We start from the raw sequence: 20,346 nt of genomic DNA, 5'->3' as shown, positions 1-20,346 counted from the left end.
CGTCAGGAATTTGTAGCCTTTTAACCCTTGCTTAACTCTGCTCGAGTGATCATAAAACGCCTAAAGTCAGACTAGAGGAGGCATGCAGTTCTCCTGCCTCATAGTAGAGGGCGCTTTTTTAGAGGCTTTTTTTAACAGTTAAGCAGAGTCATCCACGGTGAGGCAACAACTAGCTCAGCTTTTTCCTTTTACATTTTTTTTCTTTTCATGATGACTGCACGTCACTGGAGTCAAGCTATTCTCCAAAGCACCTGAGGGTAGGACAAGAAGCAATGGGTGGAATCTAATCATGGAGAGAACCAACTTAGAACCTAGGAGAAATTTTCTGACAGTTAGAACAATTAATCAGTGGAACAACTTGCCTCCAGAAGTTGTGAATGCTCCAACACTGGAAGTTTTTGAGAAGATGTTGGATATCCATTTGTCTGAAGTGGTGTAGGGTTTCCTGCCTAAGCAGGGGGTTGGACTAGAAGACCTCCAAGGTTCCTTCCAACTCTGTTATTCTATTCTTTTCTCCAGCAGGAGCTGGAACAAAAGATGAGCGTTCACTCCGCCCCATGGCAGCACTGAGGTCTCAAACACAGGTTTTCTGCTTGTCAAATTTGTTTCCTAACCATGAGATCCATCATATTCCTATGTGATGGGTTTAGGCTTTAGACATGTCTCAAAAAGATTCCTGGGGGTTTCTCCAAGGACATAGCAATTATTAGAGTAGCATCTGTTTTCAGGTCGATAGCTTTTAACTCAGAACTGACCACCTCTGTCTTTTGGACATGGGTCTTTGAGCTCTTAGATTTTCAATAACAATGTGGCACAAATGGTACTAAGAAGAATCTTTGGTTAGAAGTCTTCTGATGGCTTTATGGTTGTTAAGCATTTGTTGATCTGCCCAGGATGAATCCTATGTAATCCAACTTCTAATTTACTCCTCTAAAAGAAAAGCAGGCAGAGCCGGGGGCAAAGTTAAATATGTCATCAGTTTAGAATCATCACATTCGCACAAATGGTTCAAATCCAAACCCTCTTGAATTCCATGGACTCTCATCTGGGGCCAATTTAGAATTGAACTTTAGTTGATTAGATTCTTGTGTGTGGACTTGAGCAATAAATCTTTTGAATTGCAACTTAATTGCTTCAATCCTTCGGTCCTGACATTATCTCGTAAACTGAAGTTCAATATTAAATGGCAAAAGATTTATATGATCTGAAGAGAAACCAGAGTATAGAAATTAGAAAAATAAGATTATAATATTGTTAATAAGAGAAATAGTGATGTATATAACTTGAAAATGGTAATCGATAAAAAGGTAAATAAGCTAATGTAAGAAATTTAGTTTTATTTTATTATTATTATTATTATTATTATTATTATTATTATTATTATTATTATTATTATTATTATTATTATTATTATTATTATTATTATTATTATTATTATTATTATTATTATATACTTTATTCATTAAAGATGAAACTCAGTCAACTGAACATTCAAAAATGCATTACAAATACCAGTAACTGGTGCTAATGGTTGATACGGTTTGCTGCCAGAGTCCTAGGTATCAACCAAGTACCTTCTTCAAATATAAGATGTTCCGAGTAGCGCATTTTTTTGCAGCTCCGCTGGTGTTATTGCAGGAAGCTGCAATTTGTTGATGTATCTTGTAAAATTCTTGGACATGGTGCCAAGTGCCCCGATGACAATGGGTATCACTGTTACATGCTTCATCCATAATCATGTAGTTCCGATGGCCAGGTCGTGATATTTCATTATTTTTTCTAGTTCTTTTTCTTTGACTCTGGCATCTCCAGGTACAGCAATATCAATAAACTGTACACTTCGGCCCTCTACAACCGTGATATCTGGCGTGTTGTGCTCCAAATTACAATCCGTTTGTATTTGAAAGTCCCACAAGATCTTCACCTTCTCATTTTCGATAACTCTTTCCACTTTATGTTCCCATGACTTTTTGGATATAGGTAAATCATATTTTTTACATAATGACCAGTGGATTAATTTAGCAACTTGGTCATGTCTAGCTTTGTAATCAGTTTGTGCGATTTTGCTGCATTCACATATTAAATGTGAAATAGTTTCGACTTTGTTATTGCAAAGTTGGCAGTTTGGGTTGTCAGTGGATTTTGGTATCTTTGCTTTCATGGCATTAGTTTGTAGTGCTTGTTCTTGAGCATCCAGTATTAAACCGTCTGTTTCTTTCTTGATGGTTCCCATCCTAAGCCATGTCCATTATTATTATTATTATCATCATTATTACTATTATGTGGTTAATCTTTGGTGAGATTCACAGCCTTTGGGACTGGTTGGTAGCTCAACAGCTCGAATCCTAACCAAGGACCTAGGAAGTGTTAAGGTAACGTCGGAGGATATAAGTTGTTCCAAGTAGGGTGGTTTTTGGTAGAGTCAGAATGTTCAAGTCAGGTAAATTTAGAATTTTCAAATAGCGAGGTAGCCCTTTAGGTATTGCTCCAAGGACTCCAATTACAATTGGGACAACAAATGATTTCTTTTTCCACAGTCGCTCAACCTCAATTTGCAAGTCCCGGTATTTTGTGATTTTTTTCTTGCTGTTTATCTTCAATTCGTGCATCACCAGGTATTGCAATGTCAATGAACCATACTTTTTTCTTTTCAATTATTGTTATGTCAGGTGTGTTGTAGGCCAAGTGCCTGTCAGTCTGGATTCTGAAGTCCCACAAGATCTTGACTTTCTCATTCTCTAAAACCTTCTCAATCTGATGGTCCCAGTGGTTTTTGCTGTTCTCAAATCCAAATTTTTGGCACAATTTCCAGTGAATAATCTTAGCAACGCGGTCATGGCATTGTAGGTAGTCAGTTTGTAAAATTTTGCTGCACCCGCTGCTCAAGTGATCGACTGTCTCATCTTTCTCATTACAGAGGAGACATTTTCTGTTGGTGGTAACGTTGAATTTTTGCTTTCATGCAGTTTGTGGCTAAGGCTTGTTCTTGAGCTGCCAAAATAAAGCCTTCTTTTTTCAGTACTCCTGATCTTAACCAGTTCCAAGTTAGTTTTTGGTCAGCTTTGCCTTCAATACTTTTCAAGTATTGGCCATGCATAGCTTTGCTTTTCCAATTTTCAGCTCGCTTCTCAATTACTTCTTTCTTATATTCAGCTTTTAACTTAGTTGTCTTCAAAAGCCTCCTTTATTTACTTCTTTAATCATTGGTTCTTCACTTTTCTGGATGTAATCATTCAAGCTGTGTCTTTCTTCTTCTACAGTCTGCTTTACTTGTAGGAGTCCTTGAAGACCCTCTGCTCTTGGTAGATACAATCGGTCAATATCACTTTTAGGGTGCAAAGCATGATTCATTGTCATAGGTTTCCTTGTTTTTCTGTCCAAATTGTCCAACTCCATCTGAGTCCAGTCAATTATTCCTGCAGAGTATCGAATTATAGGTATAGCCCAGGTATTTATGGCTTCTATGATGTTTCCTCCACTCAGTTTGGACTTGGCTGAGGTTAATTCCTTGACTTTATTATGCATTAAGTCAGAGGCCTCTAAAATCCCCAAGTACTTGTAGCCTTCTTCTGGTTTTACTGCCTTTATCGTTTCTTCATTCTCAAGTTGAATTCCATCATCTTCTAGGATCTTGCCTGCCTTGGTTGCCATTGTTGCACATTTGTCAATTCCAAACTGCATACCAATGTCTTGGCTAAATTCTTTTGTGCTTTCAATTAATAAATTTAGTTCAGCTTTTGTTTTACCAAACAGCTTCAAATCATCCATGTACACCAAGTGTGAAATTTTCAGTCCTTTCTTTGCAAGTTCATATCCATAGTTCACCTTCTTCAAAATGGTTGTCAGTGGTAGCATTAAGAGTATAAAAAGTAGGGGTGAAAGGGAATCACCCTGGAAAATGCTTTGTTTAATTTCAACTTCATCCAGTTCTTTTCCATTAGCCATAAGCTTCGTTTTCCAGAGGTTCATTGACGTTTCCATGAATTTTTGTATGTTGCTGCTGATGCCAAAGATTTTCAGGCATTTCTTGATCCAGCTGTGGGGAACTGAATCAATTATTATTATTATTATTATTATTATTATTATTATTATTATTATTATTATTATTATTATTATTATTATTATTCGTATTTATAGACCGCCCCTTCTCCCGAAAGGGACTCGGGGCGGTGTACAGTCACTAAAATGCGTTATAAAATACATACATAAAACAGTTAAATAATTAAATACGTAGGTGGAGGAGGTTGCAAGACTGTATATAGAATAATAAATATAGTACATTAAAAGCTTATTAAAACCCCAAACCCAATTAAAATGAATAAATCCCCGGGAGGTAAAACTAAGAAAGTGCCAGGCCAGCTGATTGAAATAGGTGAGTCTTTAACTTTTGCCGGAAGGAACGGAGGTCGGTGGTAGTTCGAATGTCTGGGGGGAGGTCATTCCAGAGGGTTGGGCCCATCACAGAGAAGGATCTACTCCTAGGTGTCGCCCGCTGGCATTGCCTAGCAGACGGCACCAGGAGGAGCCCCTCTCTGTGTGAGCGGATAGGTCGCAGGGACGTGTGTGGTAGGATGCGATCCTGCAGATACCTAGGTCCTATGCCATGGAGCGCTTTAAAGATGGTAATCAATACCTTGAAACGCACCCGAAAGGCCACAGGTAGCCAGTGCAGCTCGCGCAGGAGAGGTGTTACGTGGGAGTAACGAGTACTTCCCATAATAACCCGCGCGGCTGCGTTCTGAACTAGCTGCAGTCTCCGGATGCATCCCAAGGGAAGCCCCATGTAGAGGGCATTGCAGTAGTCCAGGCGAGACGTCACCAGCGCATGAGTGACCGTGCGCAGGGCACTCCGGTCCAGTAGGGGGCGCAATTGGCGCACCAGGCGAACCTGGTGGAACGCCCCCCTTGCCACGGCTGCCACATGGTCCTCCATTGACAGCCGGGCATCGAGGAGGACGCCCAAATTGCGCACCCGCTCCACAGGGGACAGCTGTTCGCCCCCTATGGCCAGCGATGGGGTCAGCTGGCTGAACCGAGGCGCCGGTACCCACAGCCACTCAGTCTTGGAGGGGTTGAGTTTGAGTCTGTTGTCCCCCATCCAGACCCCGACGGCTTCCAAACACCGGGACATCACTTCGACAGCCTCGTTGGGGTGGTTTGGGGTTGAAATATACAGCTGAGTATCATCAGCGTAAAGGTGGTACTCAACCCCAAAACCACGGATGATCTCGCCCAGCGGCTTCACATATGCGTTGAACAGGAGAGGCGAGAGGACCGACCCCTGTGGCACCCCACAAGTGAGTGGCCTCAGGGACGACCTCTGCCCCCCTGTCAACACACATTGCTTCCGGTCGGAGAGGTAGGAGCCGAACCACCACAAAACGGTGCCTCCGACTCCCATCCCCTCCAACCGGCGCAATAGGATACCATGGTCGATGGTATCAAAAGCCGCCGAGAGATCTAATAGGACCAGGATAGAGAAACAACCCCTATCTCTGGCCCTCCAGAGATCATCAACCAACGCGACCAAGGCTGTCTCAGTGCTGTGCCCGGGTCGGAAGCCGGACTGGCGTGGGTCTAGATAGTCGGATTCGTCTAGGTGTCGTGGAAATTGCTGCGCCACCACATTCTCAACAACCTTCGCCACGAAGGGGAGGTTGGAGACTGGACGATAATTAGCTAGCTCCATTGGGTCGAGCGAAGGTCTCTTGAGCAAGGGTCTCACCACCGCCTCTTTCAAGGCGGTAGGTAAGTATCCCTCACCCAATGAGGCGTTCACCAGGCCCAGGAGCCAGCCTCGTGTTACCTCCCAGGCTGCCAGTACCAGCCAGGAGGGGCATGGGTCCATTAAACATGTGGTAGGTCGCAGCCGTCCACGCAACCTGTCCAAATCCTCGGGGGCAACAGAGTCAAACTCCTCCCAGAATGGTCTCTCAAGACTCGCTGTTGGCAGCTCGTCTGGTCCACTGACGGAGGCCCATCCGCTCCGGATCTGATCGATTTTGTCCTGAAGATATTCTCCAAACTCCTCTGCTCTACCCTATAAGGGTGTCTCCCGCGCCCCCTGCGATAAAAGGGAGCGGGTCACCCTAAACAGGGCGGCAGGGCGGTTATCCGCGGATGCAATAAGAGCAGCACAATGTCTACGTTTGGCCGCTCTTATTGCCACAAGGTAAGTCCGCAAATAGGCTCTTACCTGTGTTCGGTCAGATTCGGAGCGTGAGGACCTCCACCTGCTCTCTAGACGTCTCCTGTGGCGCTTCATCACCCTAAGCTCCTCAGTAAACCAAGGAGCCCGGGTGGGTCGATGCCGCAGGAGAGGTCGCAAAGGCGCAACCCGGTCCAAGGCCCCAGTCGTCGCCCTATTCCAGGCAGTCACCAGGTCCTCGGAGCGGGAGCGGGACAAGGCTACAGGAATTGGCCCAAGCTCCGTCTGGAATCTATCAGATTCCATCAGGTGCCTGGGGCGGTACCAGTTTATAGAGTCTGGTTCCGCCTCCTCGCGGTGGGGGATAGCGCCAGGGAAGTCCAGCCGGAGGGATGAGTGGTCTGACCATGACAGGGGCGTGATGACTAAATCCCCTATTCCCAGATCACTCGTCCACTGTTCAGATACAAAAATGAGGTCCAGTGTGTGGCCCCCTTCGTGAGTGGGGCCCTGCACTAATTGGGTCAGGTCCATGGCCGTCATGGAAGCCATGAACTCCCGAGCCACCTCGGAAGCCGCTCCCGTTGACGGCAAGTTGAAGTCCCCCATGACCAAAAGTCTGGGAGTCTCAACTGCCGTCGCTGAGATTAGCTCGAGGAGCTCGGGCAGGGCTGCTGATGCATAGCGAGGAGCCAAGTATACAATCAGCAAGCCCCACTGCCTCCCTGGGCCCCAGTTCACACCAAGGGACTCACACCCGGGTATCTGAGGGACAGTGAACTCCCTCGGCTCTAAACATTCCCGCATAACCACCGCCACCCCTCCACCCTTACCCAGGGCCCGAGGCTGATGGAATGCACGGAAACCCGGTGGGCACATTTCCACGAGGGGTAAACCACCCTCGTGGCCCAACCAGGTCTCCGTTATCCCTGCAAGGTCTAGCTCCCCCTCTGAGATCAACTCATTAATGAGGGGGGCCTTGTTGGTGACAGACCTTGCGTTGCAAAGCATCAGCCGCAGGCCCTGGCTCTGTAGGACCTGTCCACCTAGACTGCAGGGGTTGGTACAAGCGACCGGGCGTAACCAACAGCCGCGGTCTCCCAACCGACCTTGGGATCTTATCCTGTCCTCGCATCCCCTCCTCCCCGCGACCGTTGTCAAACGCTTTCTTATAGTCTATCCAAGCCATGAACAGCTTGGTTCATTTTTTCTTTGAATTCTTTAGGATTAGCTTGTCAATTAGCAGTTGGTCCTTTGTTCCTCTTGAATTTTTGCAGCATTCTTTTTGTTCTACAGGAAGCAAGTCATTTCATTCCAAGTAGCCGTAAATTTGGTTTGCAATGATACCAGTAAGGAGCTTGTATGTTGTTGGCAAACAGGTGAATGGCCTATAGTTTCCAGAGTCCTTTCCTTTTTCTTTTATCTTTTTGGATCAAATATGTCCTTCTAGTTGTTATCAATTCATCATTGTCAGATGTTTTAAAGATCTGGTTCATTTGGGCTGCCAATCTTTCATGCATTTAGTGCCTTTAGCCAGAAACCATGTAGCCCATCTGATCCAGGTGCTCTCCAATTCTTTACTTTTCTTGACTGCCTTTGCACAATTTCTTTTGTTATTTTCACATCTTCCACTTTATGCAATACAATACAATACAATAGCAGAGTTGGAAGGAACCTTGGAGGTCTTCGAGTCCAACCCCCTGCCTGGGCAGGAAACCCTATACCGTTTCAGACAAATGGCTATCCAACATCTTTTTAAAGACTTCCAGTGTTGGGGCATTCACAATTTCTGGAGGCAAGCTGTTCCACTGATTAATTATTCTGTCAGAAAATTTCTCCTTAATTCTAAGTTGCTTCTCTCTTTGATTAGTTTCCACCCATTGCTTCTTGTTCGACCGTCAGGTGCCTTGGAGAATAGTTTGACTCCCTCTTCTTTGTGGCAACCCCTGAGATATTGGAACTGCTATCATGTCTCCCCTAGTCCTTCTTTTCATTAAACTAGACATATCTAGTTCCTGCAACCATTCTTCATATGTTTTAGTCTCCAGTCCCCTAATCATCTTTGTTGTTCTTCTTTGCACTCTTTCTAGAGCAGCGATGGCGAACCTTTTTTGGCTCGCGTGCCATAAGTGAGGGGAGTGCAGGGGGATAGTGTGCGGGCGTGCCGCACCCATAATGCAATGCGCGACACACACCCCAGTGAGCATGCGCACACTACAGGCCCTCCCCCCCATTTTTTCCATGCTTTTTTTTTGCCCTCCTCAGGCTCCAGAGGCTTTATAGGAGCCTGGGGAGGCCGAAAACAGCCTCTCCGCCCCTTCAGAAGCCCTCCAAAGGCTTGAGGGACCTTCAGGACGCTCCCTGAAGCCTCTGGATCAGTCAAAACGAGCCTCCGAGCAAACCAGAAGTCCGTTCCCAAACTTCCGGTTTCCCTGTAGGGCCAGTTTTTTGTGCTCCGGGGGCTTCAGGGAAGCTCATGAAGCCTCCGAAGGGCCTCTGGGGGGGGGAGGCTCTTTTTGCTCTCCCCAGGCTCCTATAAAGCCTCTGGAGCCTGGGGAGGGCGAAAAATGGCCTTAAAGAAGGGTGAACTCAGCTGGCCAGTGCGCACACATGCATGCTGGCCAGCTGACAGGGCAGCGCCTTGCGTGCCCTGACAAATGGCTCCGCGTGCCACCTGTGGCACGCGTGCCATAGGTTCGCCATCACTGTTCTAGAGTCTCCACATCTTTTCTACATTGTGGTGACCAAAACTGAATGCAGCATTCCAAGTGTGGCCTTACCAAGGCATTGTAAAGTGGTATTAACACTTCACGTGATCTTGATTCTATCCCTCTGTTGATGCAGCCTAGAACTGTGTTGGCTTTTTTGGCAGCTGCTGCACACTGCTGGCTCATATTTAAATGGTTGTCCACTAGGACTCCAAGATCCCTTTCACAGTTACTACTATTGAGCAAGGTACCACCTATACTGTACCTGTGCATTTTGTTTTTGTTGCCTAAATGTAGAACCTTACTCTTTTCACCATTGAATTTCATTTTATTAGATAGTGCCCAATGTTCAAGTTTGTCAAGATCCTTCTGTATCTTTAGCCTATCTTCTGGAGTGTTGGCTATTCTGCCAGCTTGGTGTCATCTGCAAATTTGATGAGTTCCCCATCTCATTTGCCTTTCTCATTCTCTAAAACCTTCTCAACCTGATGGTCCCAGTGGTTTTTGCTGTATTCAAATCCAAACTTTTGGCACAATTTCCAGTGAATAATCTTAGCAATGCGGTCATGGCATTGTAGGTAGTCAGTTTGTGAAATTTTGCTGCACCCACTGATCAAGTGGTCAACTGTCTCATCTTTCTCATTACAGAGGCGACATTTGTTGTTGGATTATTATTATTATTATTATTATTATTATTATTAGTATTAGTATTAGTATTATTAGTATGTTTACTATCAATCTCTTTTTTTCTTTTCTTTTTTGCTACTTGTAAAAGATATACTCTGCCAATGCACTGTTTTTCAAAAATGTTTATGAACAAAAACTTTACTAAAAATATAAAAAATAAAGTTCAATATGAAATTGGCACCATATAACATGCCAATTTAGACTAGAATTCAAGAGGAATTGGACTTGCATCATTTGTGGAAATGTAATGATTGTAATTTGATGACATGATTAACTCTGCCCCCTAATTCTGTTGTACTTCTCCTAAAAGAATACTATTAATCGGTTTAGCTGTACAGTTATCTGAAATTTGTAAATTTGTAGATCTGGTAAAAAAAAAAAAATACAGAGAGGCATCAGGAAGTGTACATGGCAGGAAAAAAAAACCCTTCCCTTCTTAACTGTTTTTCCTCAGGAGAAAGTTTAAATGCTTGCAAACCAGCTATCATCAGCACAGAAGTACCTAAAAAATGCAACTTTTGTAATGCCAGATCACATTCCTTACAGTTTTCAGATTATTATAACCAGCAAAAGGTGTGAATTGTTGAATAAATATATTTTAAAATACATTTTAAATGTGAATTGTTTGAAAAAGGTTTATGTTGCAAATGTTGCAGATTTTTTTAAAAAAAATTGTGCTTCTGTAATTTCCCTTTCATTGAATACGTATTCTTAACTGCTTGGTATCAAGTTTCATCTATATTTCTGCTGAGAAAGTTTGATTACATTCCCTTCCTTCCTTCCTTCCTTCCTTTTTTCCTTCCTTCCTTCCTCCCTCCTTCCATCATTCGTTCTCCCCTCCCCTACTGTACTGAAAAACAGTGTCAATATTTACTGAAGGCTGGATTGTGATTCAGTGTAGCTCAATAGTTTGTAAGTGTTGTCATCTGCACCCCAGAAAAGCATTCCAGAAACTGCAGTCATAAGGAGCATATTGAAGCAAGGAGCGTTTTCACACATCTAGATTAGGTAAAGGTAAAGGTTCCCCTTGCACATATGTGCTAGTCATACCTAACTCTAAGGGGCGGTGCTGTCTTCCATGCATGTGTACAGCCTTTGGCACATGTGCTTTGTTCTTTGTTCATACGTGCAGCACTGTCCAAAGACATCTCCGTGGTCCTATGGCCAGCAAGATTAAATTTCTGTTTAACTCCATTTAACTCATTTCTGTTTCAAAGCCAAGACGTATCCGTGGTCATGTGGCCGGCATGACTAAACACTGAAGGGGCACGGAACACTGTTAACTTCCCACCAAAGGCGGTCCCTATTTTTTTACTTGCATTTTTACATGCTTTTGAACTGCTAGGTTGGCAGAAGTTGAGACAAGTAACAGGAGCTCACTCCATTACGCGACGCTGGGGATTTGAACCACTGAACTGCCGACCTTTCCGATCGACAAGCTCAGCGTCTGAGCCACCGCGTCCCTATACCTAGATTAGGTATGTATTAACAGAAAGTGTTAGGCCTGGTCACTCCTACAAGAACATCTTTATACCAATTTGCAAAACTTGGCTCCCTTATAAAAGCCCCTGTGATGTGACCTCAACCTTAAAAAGGTGTTTATCAATCTTAAAAGGTTGTGTACTGGTTAAAATTAGGGTTGCTATGAAGAAGGCACATGCTCCATGCACCATCAGGTCATCTATGATATTCAGTTAATCTATTAACTAAGCTTCTCTTCTTGCTCTTTGCACTCACCTTTTCTTTTCTGCAATTCAAGTCCTTTTATAGACCATTAAATACTTTTAGCCTCCTTGTTTCCAAGAGATCAAAATCACACCTCAACAACTAGGCAAGATACCTTAAGAAAACCAGAATTTTTGCTGTTGTTTAATTCAACATGGAGATATTTGAGGAAGCAACTTCGGGAATGAAAAAGCACATATTACTGATGGTTGAGAATTTAGTTCTAAAGTTATCCTCCTAGGACAGTTGGAGTATTGTTCTTGGTGGCATGAACACCGAGTAGATGGTCAGACTGGGATATGAGGCTGAATAATGGCCACTTCCTAACTTTATCACTCTATCCATCTCCATCAAGAACCGGCCTTATCGTTAGATAGGATAAGCTGGCAATGCACTTTGGGAATTGATATCCCAAATCCAAAGGGTAGCAAATTAAAGGAGAAAGGAGAAGATAAAAAATAAATAAACCCAAAATAACAAAATACGGAAGCATATTGCATACATGTATTTTGGAAAGTCACCACATTTATAATCTAAGAGGAAGGGGATTCAATAATACTATGGATTTAAAGATGCAACAAAGAAATTGAACCAACCCTTAGCTGGGATTAAGAAGAAAATACCTTCCCCAATCTGATGTAGGAGAAGAAAAGGCAGAGCTGAGGGATGGAGTTAAATGTGTCATTAGTTAAGACCCATAACATTGCTGCAAGTGAACCAAATCCAACCCTCCCTGAACTCCTTTGACCCTTACCTTCCTGCAGAGGTGGGTTTCACAGAAATTTACCACTGGTTTGCCCTGCACAGGCATGCTTGCTTTGTGAGCGTGAGAGTCTTCCATGCATGTGTACAGCCTTTGGCACATGTGCTTTGTTCATATGTGCAGCTTGCATGTATGTGTGTGGCTTTGAATATGTGGCTAAATAGGATGGTGTAGAGCAGAGGTGGGGGGGGAAGGAGGGATGGGGGGGGCACACCCGCAGGTCACCACTATTGGTTCGCCCAAAATGGTTTGAACCGGCTGAATACCACCTCTGACTTCCTGCCAATTTAGTGCTGATTGTTAGTTGACTAAATTCTTATGTACAAGCTTGAATAATAAATCGTTTGTGCTGGAACTTAAAGTACCGTCTTGATGCTTTGCCCCTGACATCTATTTTATATTTCCAGATTATATTTCCAGATCCCTTCGGCCGATTCGCTCACACAGAGAGGGACTCCTCCGGGTGCCGTCCACTAGACTGTGCCAGCGGGCGACGCCTAGGGGAAGGGCCTTCTCTGTGATGGGCCTGACCCTCTGGAATGACCTTCCCCCTGACATTAGAATGACTACGGACCTCCGCTCCTTCCGTCAGAAACTCAAAACCCACCTGTTCCAGCTAGCCGGCCTGGCCTAATTCCAGCTTTCCCACCTCAGTTTTATTTTTAAATTTTTATGATTGGTTTTATGGTCTAAGTTTTTAATTTTATAAATTCGTACAGGGGCTATTTAATCTAATTTTAGCTATGTATACTATTGTTTGTATGGTTTTTAAATTTATACCTGTACACTGCCCCGAGTCCCTTCGGGGAGAGGGGGCGGTCTAGAAATCTAATTAAATAAATAAATAAAATAAAATAAATAAATTTTGGCATTATTGTGCTCAGAATTCCAGATCAAAGCCAGGTTGGAATTCTGGAAGTTGCAGTATTAATACATCTAACATAGCATCAGGTTGAGGAAGTGTAGACTGCAAAAAAAAAAAAAAAAAAAAAGCACTGTAGAAGCAGGTGGCCATTTTCTCGCAAAAGCCAGCTATCAAGTATAAAAACAGTCAAGTACCAGTAACAACCAGCACCTGGATTTCTGAACCCAGTGCGCATATTTTTGTGACATTCAAAAATAAGTATTGGCTTTTTAACTGATATAAGAAGGATCGGTGATGTCTTGAGGAGAAATATATCTCCGTCCTCCATTCTCCTCAGAAACAAGTGATATTTACAGGGATCCTTCTCCGTGTAATTACACAATTATTAAAAAAATACAGTTGTAAAGTAAGGGCTTTTATCAAGTCATACAAATTAGAACCATTTCATCTTAATCACTATCTCCATGAATATGTATTGCTTGGCTGTAACTGAAAAAAAAAAAAAAGCTCATTAAATAATTTCTTTCTTTAAAATTTAATTACTGGGGACTTCTTCAGAGAATAATCACTGTGGGTATAATTAGGATCTTTGTTTCTCTTTGTTTTTAGACAAAAAGGTATAAAGACTGACAGAAAAAGAGACAGAAATTGCAGATACAATGTGTGGAAGAAGGTGCTACCAGAAAAGCAGCAGTGTTATAACAAGACAGAATCTTAAAACTGTAGAGCAAAACAGCATACTTAACAGGAAGCGAAACAGTACCTTCTCAGATGTTTAAGCTGTTTGTCTAGTTGATGGACTCCCCTGTCTTGAGTCTCAAACATTAGTACCACAAACAACACAATCAGAAAATCTTGAACTGAAACAAGAACTACTATATTTTTCGGAGTATAAGATGCACTTTTTTCTCCCAAAAAAGAGGGTGAAAATCTGGGTGCATCTTATACACTGAACATAGCATTTTTGGCCTTGCAAAACCCCACCCCGTTCACAAAAATGGACATGCAGAGGGTTTGGGAGGCCGACAAAGTGCTTCTGGGGGCTTCTGGGGGTTGGGGAGGGCAAAAACAAGCAAAAACAGTCCACTCTACAAGCCTCCTAAAGGCTATGCATGCCCTCTTTTTGTTTTGCAAAAAGTGGGCCTGTTTTTGCAAAAAATGCCCTGGTTTTTTTATTCATTTTGCCCCCCCCCCCCAGCCCCCAGGAGCACTTTGCAGGCCTCTCAAACTCTCTGCATGCCCTGTTTTCCACAAAAAATGAGGTGTGCAGAGGGTTTGGGAGGTCTGCAGAGTGCAAAAAACATTTTTAAAATTTACCTCTTCAAAATCTTGGTGTGTCTTATACTCCAGTGCATCTTATACTCTGAAAAATATGGTAAATGCTAAATCAATGAGCAAGAGTGTGTTTAAAATAGGGCGTTGTCAGTTTGTTGCAGGAAAATCAAATCCAGAAAGCACCACACAGACAACTGATTCACCTTGATTCATTATCGTTTTTATATACATAATAACAGATGACTAAATGTACAATACCAATAGTAGATTCTTTCAACCTGGTAGAAGTTACAAGCAGAACACAAGCAGGAGAGCACAGTTAGTTTCATTTCAGAGTTCAGAGCAGACAGAGTCTTAAGTTCCTGTTTCAATTCTTTGCACAGACTCAGAAGGTTGCACGCTAAACCACGCCCTGGCCCCTAGCTGTTTCACCTCCCATTGGCTCACCTTGTTGCTATGCCTATAGCTATCTTGCTATCATGTCTCTCCTAGTCATGAATATTCTAACAGGCTCCAGATTCAAAGCAAAACAGATGTGACAATACCTGAAGCAAGGTTTGGGTCGGACACCAAGAGCTGTCAAAGTTCAATTAGAAAGAAGTTATTTTGAAGGTCACAGCAATGATTGGGTTTAAGGCACAGGGGAATCCAGGTGGGGGTAATTTTGATGTTGCTCCAGCATTTAAATGAGCTTAGAGGGTTTTATATTCCAGAAGATCCTGATGTTCTCCAAGATGAAATAGCATCGTTTAGAATGAATTGTGGTTGCTGGCCTAATTAAAAGAAATGGACTGCAAGTGAATAGGCCACAAGATAGCATTCCTAAATTTCTATCCCTTCTTTCAAGGTCTATGGCAGGGGCGTCAAACTCAAGGCCTGTGGGCCGGATCCGACCCACGGGGTGCTTAAATCTGGCTTGCAGGACCGGCCTGGAAATATCAAAGGACCGGCCCATGGTGCCTCTGACAGGCAAAATAGACTGCGGGGGGTACATGTGGTTCCCGCATAGCCCATTTTCAGTCTCCCTGGCCTCCAACAGCACTCCGTCAGCCAAAAATGGGCCATTTGGGGTTTTGTGCACCCCTTTTTGGCTGGCAGAGTGCTGCAGGAGGACTAGATTGGACTGGATTACAATTATATGGCCTCAAGTAAGTGCTAGATCTGGATAAAAAGCAAGCAACATCCTATGTTAATACTACAGTTTAATGCCAGATTTTACATACTTGTAGGCCTATTTCATCTACAATGAACAATCTATAATTGACATTCATTTCTATTTACTATCCTGGAAATTTACCTCTGCTGTTAAATCTAGTATTATCATGTTATTATGCTATTGTATTTTTACTATTAGTTGAATAATAAAAATACAACAGTGCTTGGAAAGGCAATTTACTACTAAACAATAGAGTATAAATTCAGAAATAAGAAGTTTTGTGGAATATGAAGAATAAGTAATAAATGTTTGCCTATAATATCGGGTAGAAGAGATAGGAAAATGGTTATAGTAAAGAACTGAGGAAAGAAAGAAGGGGAAAAAGGCATCTTGAGCCTGTATCAAACGCCCACCCTGGCCCTGCCCCCAGCCACACCCCCTCCCCAGCTGTACACACACCGACCCTCTGAAGTCAAATACAACCCTGATGCAGCCCTCAATAAAATCGAGTTTTACTCCCCTGATCTATGGCAATTTGCCACCGCCAACTCACCGTAGCCAACTTTTCAGAGCCAACTCACTGTAGGACAAGCATTACAGTAATATCGAAGAAATGGTGGAATAGAATCATTAAAGAAAGGAGGCAAAAGGAGGGACAGAATGAAATATGAATGACAAAAATTAAAAGGATTGTTTATTTCAGCGATGGCGAACCTTTTTTGGCTTGTGTGCCATAAGTGGGGGGAGCGCAGGGGGGTCATGTGCGAGCGTGCCGCACCCATAATGCAGTGCGCGACCCCCTCCAGTGCGCATGCCTTCGGAGCGCTCAAAACAACCCTCTGAGGAAACCAGAAGTCACTTCCGGTTTGCTCGGAGGGTCATTTTAAGCGATCTGAAGGCTTCAGGAGGCTTCCTTGAAGCCTCCGGAGCAGTCAAAACGACCCTCCGAGCAAACCGGAAGTCCGTTCCCGAATTCTTTGCACTCCGGAGGTTTCACGGAAGCTCATGAAGCCTCCGGAGGGCCTCGAGGGGGGGGGAAGAGGCTCTTTTCACCCTCCCCAGGCTCCTATAAAGCCTCTGGAGACTGGGGAGGGCGAAAAATGGCCTTAAAAAAGGGTGACCTCAGCTGGCCAGCGCTCGCATGCGCACTGGCCAGCTGACAAATGGCTCCGCGTGCCACCTGTGGCACGGGTGCCATAGGTTCGCCATCACTGGTTTATTTAGTTGAAATAATTAAATTGAATTGTTAAATTGTCCCGAGTTGTCCCGTGGCTAGTTGGCTGTGGTAAGTTGGCCGCAGTGAGTTGCCCCATTCTGCTTTTTTTCCTCCCAAAGTCAGAAGTTCTCCTGCAGCCTTGGTGACTGTGTCCTTTCTTCCGAGTCTGAATCTAAGGTTGGAGAAGTAGTAATTCTGCCAAGATTTTCCTCCTAAGCTCTAGCTCTTCTGGATGAGTTTCATCAAGTCCTTTATCCCAATCCAGCTGCTGTTGCTCTTCACATACGCACAAAAGATTTGTAACAAGAGTTGGCTCTGTTCCTGTGTCTTTCAAAGCAAAAAAGCTTACAGAAATTTAACAGCTGATCCTTTAGTCCTTGCTTGATTGCCAAGCAAGAAACGGTTCACCTTTCTTTTACTTCACACACACACCCTTTGACATAGCACCATCTTGTTGCTTAAGTTTGTTTGTTTGTGGCTTTCCAAAGCAAGATTTGACTGGAATCCTCTTGAAAAGATAAGAGTCGAGGTGGCTCAGTGGTTAGAATGCAATATTTTAGCTAATTCTGCTGATTGCCACTGCCTTTCAACAGTTCGATCCTGACTGGCTCAAGACTGACTCAGCCTTACATCCTTCTGAGGTGGGTAAAATGAGGACCCAGATTGTTGGGGGCAATATGCTGACTCTGTAAATCATTTAGCTATAAAGCATTGTGAAGCAGTATATAAGTCTAAGTGCTATTGAAAATAATCTCTCTCTAGTTGCTACTCTTCCTCTCAGTTGCTGGAGGTATCCAAGAGACTCAACCATTGAATTTTAGTCCCAAAGGTGACTTTTGGGGTATTACTTTGAAGACGGTTAGCTTCTCATCCAAGAAACTTCTTCAGCTCTGACTGAGTGGTGGGGAATGGAAGGATTTATATTTCTTGGAGACAATAAATGAGACAATATTGTAATGTTGTCATTCCATACGTTGCAGGCATATTGGAAAAGCTCAGGAAGATCTTCAGCCAACATAACATATGTGTACACTTCAAACCCAAGAATACACTAAGGCAGAAGCTTGTCCAGCCCAAGGATAAAAAACACCAGACATAAATTGAGCAATATGATATATGCAATACAATGTGGCGAGCCATTTGCAGATCTGTGCATTGGGGAAATGAAACAACCACTTCATAAACGCATGGCACAACACAGGAAAACAAACACATCACAACTAGATTTAACAGTCCATCTGCATTTAAAAGGCTCTTTTGAAGATAGCAAAGTCCACATTTTGGACAGAGAGGACCACTTGTTTGAAAGTGGGGTTAAAGAGGCCATCTATGTCAAAATTAAGCAGCCCTCTCTCAACAGAAGGGGAGGGATATGACATCATCTATCTCCATTCTACAACACAGTCCTTTCAATAGTTTCAAGAAGGCTCCACACCCATTTGCACCATTCAGGTGATCCTGATGACACAGATAAACCTCCAATTGACCTTCACAACTCTCTAAAAGAATGTAAATGACCAGCGATCTGCAAGGAGTATAAATCCTTCCATTTCCCACCATCCAGTCAGAGCTGAAGAAGCTTCTTGGATGAGAAGTGAAACATCTTCAAAGAAAAACCAGAAAGTCAAGATGCCTCTTGAAAAAAAGCACCTTTGGGACAACCGTGATCTGGATGACTGAGAGTCTCCGTAGACGTTGAATTTTAGCTACAGACTGCGTCTGGGTTCCCACAACATGCTGAATCAAATTGAGTGACGGTTTAGTAGATGTATTCATATCAAATCAAGGATGTCTGCTGGAAGGGTAATTATGATATTTGACACACCTTGGGTTTTTGAATAATGGGTATTTTTCCTTTGAGCAGTAGACTCCGTTAAATCAAAACAGCAATTATTATATCTTGAACAGCAGGAGAAAAAACACAGAGAAGAAATTGAGATAAATTAGCCTGAATTGATGTGTGATCTATATTGTGTAGGCTTAGTTCTTCCCATATCCTGGGAGTGGGTTTTTGAGTGTGCGGTGGCAATGAGGAAGACGGTTGTTATTCTGAGGAGTGGGGTGACATATCTTGATTTCTCGTTCATATTAAGAAAAATCTAGATGTTTATAGCTCATTCTGAGCTCTTTAAAAAAACTCTTGTTTACTGAATAAGAGAGAAGGGAAGGAATCTTCATGTAGCTGCTAAGCTTTGCTCACTCTCGAAGTCTTAGATTTGCAGCTCACGTGCCAGAGTTATGTGCCACCTAAAGTCAGATCTTGCAGTCTCACGACTTTAGCAGGGTCATGAAGTCCTGGTGCCAGGTTTTGAGAAAAGCCTTATGGTTTGTGGGGAGCTTCTGCACAGAACCTATACTTGGACACCACACTTGGGGTATTCTCTGCAGTTATTATTAAGAAACTCCTGGCAGCTTGTAAGAGATTTAGGTTTCATCTTGATTTTTATGTCATGCTTCTAAATCTGTTTGCTTGAGCTAGTAATAAAGCTTAGTGCCTTTATTTGCTGGAGTGCTCATTGTCACTGGATACAAAGGGATCAATTGTTGAGCACCTGATCACTGCCCCGACACTTGGCAAACAGAGTGTCACCTTAAAAAAAAAACCTCTATTTTTGGTTTTAGAGTGATGTGGATCGTATTTAGAATGGAATAGAATAAAATAGAATAGAATAATAGAGTTGGACGGGACCTTGGAGGTCTTCTATTCAAACCCCCTGCCTAGACAGGAAACCCTATACCATTTCAGACAAATGGTTATTCAACATCTTCTTAAAAACATCCAGTGTTGGAGCATTCACAACTTCTGGAGGCAAGTTGTTCTACTGATTAATTGTTCTCACTGTCAGGAAATTTCTCTTCAGTTATAAGTTGCTTCTCTCCTTGATTAGTTTCCACCCATTGCTTCTTGTTCTACCCTCAGGTGCCTTGGAGAATAGCTTGACTCCCTCTTCTTTGTGGCAACCCCTGAGATATTGGAACACTGCTATCATGTCTCCCCCAGTCCTTCTTTTCATTAAACTAGACATACCCAGTTCCTGCAACCGTTCTTCATATGTTTTAGCCTCCAGTCCCCTAATCCTCTTTGTTGCTCTTCTCTGCACTCTTTCTAGAGTCTCATCATCTTTTCTACATCGTGGCGACCAGAACTGAATGCAGTATTCCAAGTGTGGCCTTACCAAGGCATTATAAAGTGGTATTAACCCTTCATGTGATCTTGATTCTATCCCTCTGTTGATGCAGCCTAGAACTGTGTTGGCTTTTTTGTTTTTAATTTAATTTAAAAACTCTACCACGTACGCTAATAATAATATTAATTTAAAGGTTTATAATAAACCCTAAAATTAATATTATTATTAATGTACAGCATCATTATATAAGCAAAGGAAACTACTATTGCAGAGTAGAAGTTCAGCTGCTTCAGGTACACGCTTGCGTGCCTCCATGGTGTGTCACAAAAGAGAGAGTTAGTTTTGCACCAGAAAGAAAGATGAGTTGCTCTTCCCACAGGGTCATCCAAGGCTCCCTTCCCTCCCCCAGAGCCGCCAAGCAAATGAGCATTGCAGCCGGGAAGGCTCAGAGCCAGCAGGAATCAGGCTGCCTGCATAGAGCACCAACTCATCTCCCCACCAAAATGGTACCTATTCATCTACTCGCATAGAACATGTTTCCGAACTGTTCGGTGGACAGAAGCCAAGGTGAGTGACTGGATGTTATCCCGCCACATGTGCTAGGACTTGAACTGCTGGAGCAGAGACCATTTCTAGCATCTTTAAGCCCCTGAGTCACTGTACCTCGTGCCCTAA

This window comes from Natrix helvetica (assembly GCF_964273705.1).
Source record: "Natrix helvetica genome assembly, chromosome: 2".
In the NCBI taxonomy this organism is placed as follows: domain Eukaryota; kingdom Metazoa; phylum Chordata; class Lepidosauria; order Squamata; family Natricidae; genus Natrix; species Natrix helvetica.
Note: the sequence above shows the minus strand (reverse complement) of the source record.